The sequence below is a fragment of the Cajanus cajan genome, chromosome 5 (assembly GCF_000230855.2).
Source record: "Cajanus cajan strain Asha chromosome 5, NIPB_CcT2T_4, whole genome shotgun sequence".
NCBI classification, from domain to species: domain Eukaryota; kingdom Viridiplantae; phylum Streptophyta; class Magnoliopsida; order Fabales; family Fabaceae; genus Cajanus; species Cajanus cajan.
The window spans coordinates 11,887,863-11,892,917 of NC_138521.1; the positions used below are offsets into that span (position 1 = coordinate 11,887,863).

A 5,055-nucleotide genomic window follows, 5' to 3' on the forward strand; every position below is an offset into this window, starting at 1 on the left:
ACTAGGATTCAAATCAGCAATGACTATTTCAAATAAGGGTCAAATAACAATTAATGGCTAATTTAAACACAAGAAATTTACAAAATAATTCTTTAAAAAGTCAATAGTGAAGGTTTATACATTGTTTTTTCTCTCCAAAGAAACCTAATTTCCTCTCTCTATGTGAATAAGGTGTAAATTTATCGTTTTGGGCTCTTCATACATCCTTGAAAGTGGGCTAATCGAGCTTGATCAAATGTAGTAGAAGATGGCTCGCATAAGCAAGTCTTTGTGAAATTTCCTTGGAGTTATCTATCATCACTCGCTTAAAGAAAATAGCCCCCTAAAGTGTGCCGCTTCTAGGAGACTTCTCCTGAAAACATTCCTTGGCCTTGGTTAAGCCTATAAATGGGTTGCTTGTGCAAGTCTCCTAAGAAAAATTATCTCACTATTTCTTCAATTTTACTTGATTCTTGTATCCTTCTTTATACTTTCCTATACTTTCGGTGAGTAAAACACGAAAACATCAAAGATATCTAGCAAAAACAATTTAATATGTATAAAATGATTTTTTTATTTCAATTAATAATTTTCCTAAACATGACTCAAAATTATAAGACATGCACAATGATCCAATATATTTCAAAATTATATTTTTACATTTACCAATTGTCTTGAGTTAAACTAATTGGCATGCTCTAAAAGTTTTTTTTGACATATGTAAAGAAAATAAATATAAATATAAATCATAATGAAAAAAAATTCATACGATCCTTTCAATGACATCCTCATTACCATTGAGTTTTTTCAGTCTATTGTCCTTTTGGTCAAGAATCTGATTTAACCTTAGTAGCCTTAAGAACTCTAGTAATGCATAATTTGTTTGTTCATATTGGCAATGGTTGAGTCAGAGGTCTTGACGAAAAGGATTATAGACTGAGCACCACTGCATTATCCTGTTCACCTTCTTCAATTTGGCGCAACGAAGATTTGGCATTTTGGGGTCGTAGTGGCTCTTTTCAGGATGAGTTGGTGTTGACTGTGTTGGGAGGGGTGAATTGTGTGTAGCACAAAGACCATAATATAAGGTATTTTTTCCGAAGATGTTAACATTCAAGTTGGAACTTTTCCGTGGACGATTTGATTTTTTGGAGAAATTCTATGGGTAAGATGTGATAGATGGTATTGTTTTCCTAAGATATTGACATATGTAAATAGATTGACGTGACAAATAATAGTACGACACTACAAAAAATTATGTAATTAGTGGGGGGTTTTTTCTGGCGGTTTCAAAAAACCGCCAAAAAATATTATATTTCTGGCGATTATTTTAACCGCCACAAAATAATGATATTTTCAGCGGTTTTAAACCGCCACAATCTTTAAATACCTGGTCAACCTTTCCATATCACACGTGGCAACCATTTTTCTATCAAAAATCAAAAACTTCTATAATTTAATCTGAGCATTTCCCATTCCCATTTTTAATCAAAAACACTATTCTATTACTCTTTTTCTCTCCACTTTTTAGGCTTCACTCATTCATTCTCTATTTTTTGCGAGTCAAAGAAGTTGCTCCTAATGCGAGACGAAGAAACGCCAAGCTCTCATTCTCTTTTGTCTTCCCCGACAAATTTCAAAGTCCAAGAGGTAATGTAATTCTTCTCTCTACTCAGCGTTCAATTATAGTTTCCTTGTGATTATGGAAAATTGCAGAGAAATGTGACTTCTACGGCTACAATTGTGGTGGCGAAGGCATAACTTCAAAAAAAGTTGGAACCCTAAAAATTTCTTGAATGTTCGAGAAGGTAGATTTGGAAGGGAAAACCAACCACGATTTGGAAGGGAACAGAGGCGGTGCAGTACAATTCAGCGATGGAGATTACCGCGGTGGCGGAGAAAGACGCGGAGTTGAGGAAATCGGCGTTCAAGCCAAACTCACCCGCTTGCAAGGTCGTTGTGGATCAAGTGGTGAAGATAATCGAGAAAGCGGATTCGAAGCTTCTGGTTCCCTGCATAAAGACGATTGGGAATTTGGCCAGAACATTCAAGGCGACGAAGAGTCGGATGATTGTTTCCTTTCTAATACTTTGTGCTCCATTTAACTGTGTGCTAGTTTTGTTTCATTTCCCATGAGATTTCATTATAGTATATTTTGTGGCTTGAGTTTCTTATTACCTATGTACCAAAGTCCAATGTAAAGGGCTCCTACTACTATTTTTAAATTTTAGAGAACAAATACTTATTATCTGTGTGGCAGCACATAATTTGGATTTGACCATATATATATGTGCACAGGAATGGACCATTCTGGATTTGCACTACCTTAATATTTGTAGCAGCATCCATTGGCACATTTGTGACATATTTATCGTACAAACTGAAGCATAAGGAATGGAACTATGACATAAATCTGGTGACATGGTCCGCTGGCTTGTTTTATGGTTATGTCAACATTGTTCCTCTTGGTTTGTATTTAATCCTTAAGTACATCTCTGTACCATCTGGCCTTGTCCAACTACTCTGCCTCTATGGATATTCCCTATTTGTCTTTATTCCGACTCTGGTGAGTTACTGCTCTTCAAATTTTCTTTCAAGAAATTATTAGGTTATCTTGAACTATATGATCTTTAAATATTCTCTATATAATATGTAATCAAGTGTAATTATTATTTCCTTGTAAATTGTATGATGAAGTTAATGATTTTACAGGCTTAACATCAATATGCATGATAAATAAATTACATCACAAGTGTCTCAATACTAACCAATAGCTATAACAAGGTTGACCAGTGAAGTTTTCCATATATTAAGGTATTGCTTAAAAAACATATAAAACACTAGATACATAGCACCCCATTATCAAATACTTAAGTGTAAGTTGGCATTGTTAGTATGGATTTTGTTGATTAACAAGCAGTTCCTATATTTTTTATTTTTATCAAGTTTTCTGATATTTTGCACACAAAACATGTACACTTTCGTCGTAGTGTGATGGTAAGAAAGGGAAGAATTGAGAGCCACATTTGAGAAGATGTCAAATTGCAATTTTTGTTATGGGTGGGTTGTGAGCATCTTTAAATCAATATAGATCAATGTAAAACACGATAAAATGATATTTTACTCCCTGAAGAAACGTGAAACACATTTAGAGAGGTTGTGGGTATCTTCAATCAGTATTATCTTTTTTTGTGCAAGTATTCAATTATAATAGAGTTGTTGTTGAGTCTACTTAATTGGCAATTCTTGTTGATAAACCGGTGTTCCCTTCCAAGTCACATAATAAGGGAAGTGGAAAAGAGACAAAACTTTTCTCAAGTTCATTTATCTTGGAAAATATACCAGCATGTAAGATCATTAGATATTGTAGCATGCCAGTAAGTAACATTTCCTGAAGTGTAATGTTGTTGTGTTGGTTCTTTGAAATGTTAAAGACAAAACTATAAGTAAACTAATAGTTGACTTTTAAGAAGACTGTTGACTTTTATTAATTGTTGATTATTTATATTTAAATTTGAGTATGTTTATCATTTAAATAATGGAGTGGTTTTAATTAGTAGTCATTGAGGTCTCTGTTGTCTTTTTGCATACTATATATTAATTATCATAAAACAAGTCTCTAATCATTTAAATTGTTGACTCTCACAATCACTTTAAGAAAATAAATTAATTTATTTGTATGTCAATTTATCTATTTAATTCATGTATATCAATTTTTAATTAATTTTTGTGGGAAAAAATGCGCACATATATATAGAAGTGGTGAGTGAGTTAGTCCAAACCTAAATTCTAAGATGGTATGATAGTCTTGCACAGTAGTAGTTGTTGGGCCTATTGGGTCACCACATGTTCATATTGTTGTAATTTTACCAAGAGATTTTGTTTCTATTTTGGGGGTGATTTGTTTTGCAGGCTCAAGTTCATAGACATGCTCATAACTTTAGGGAAGTGCAGCAATGTACTCTTCTGTCTATCAAAATAGGAGGGTGCAGTGAAGATTGTTACATAATATGTTGGATATGTTTTAGAATTGATGGATTTAATGTCTTAATAATAAAAAATGTCATGCTAGACTTATGGCTAGATGTTGTCTTGATTTTTTTTATAATGTTAAAAGTTGTTAATTTAATGTATCATTACATAATTATATTTGAACAAGAAACATACAAAACACATAAATATTATTATAATTATGGTAGAATTTACTAAAATATAATATAGTCATTATTAATTTTTAATGATTAATATGGTTAGTGATAATTTTTAATAATAATTTGATAAATGCTTAAAATATATAGAATATTATTTGTCAATTTATAACAAAAATGTGCTTTTAAAATAATTCTAAATATATTTTAAAAATAAAAAATTACCGCAATGACAGTTTAAAATTGTCAGAAAATGTGAGACGATAAAAAATAATTTTTTGGCAACCTAAAACCGCCATAAAATGGAAACAAGTAAAAATAATAATAATTTTGCGGCGGTTTTAAAATCGTTAGAAACTTTGTATTGGACAGAATTAAAATGAATTTTGTAGCGGTTTCAAACCGCCAGAAAATGTCAAACAAGTCAGACAAAAATGCATTTTGTGGCGGTTTGACACCGCCACAAAAAGATTGAATTTTCTGGCGCTCAAAACCAGCGTTTACAAAATATCCGCCACAAACGGTTTTTGGCGACCGTAGATCTGGCGGTTATTTATGACGCCGGTAATGCGATTTGGCAGTTTTTAACCACCAGAAACTGCCATAATAACCGCCACAAATCACACATTTTTTGTAGTGCGAAGACCTGAAAAATCATTACTTCCTGAGAGATAAGTTACTTATGATGTTTAATGTTTATATATATATATATATATATATATATATATATATATATATATAAATTATGAACAATAAAGATACAAAAGGATAATTATTTTTAAAAAAAAAACATCTTTCCCTTCCAATTTTATTTCTTTTTCGATCCTGGTAGTTTCATATTTTTTACTTTCTCTTTCTTTCTATATTCTTTTTCTCTCATTTTCCATCACTTATGCACCCTATGATTGGAATAAACTATAATTATTTC

At 31.8% G+C, this 5,055-nt stretch overlaps 1 long non-coding RNA gene across 1 annotated transcript; it reads left to right on the forward strand.

Annotated features, from left to right (window-relative positions):
- The first annotated feature begins 895 nt into the window (after positions 1 to 895).
- LOC109813829 (uncharacterized) lies at positions 896 to 4,062 on the forward strand. The gene is made up of 2 exons (XR_002241032.3): positions 896 to 2,545; positions 3,892 to 4,062. It is a non-coding gene; the product is annotated as an uncharacterized LOC109813829 (long non-coding RNA).
- The last annotated feature ends 993 nt before the right edge of the window (positions 4,063 to 5,055 follow it).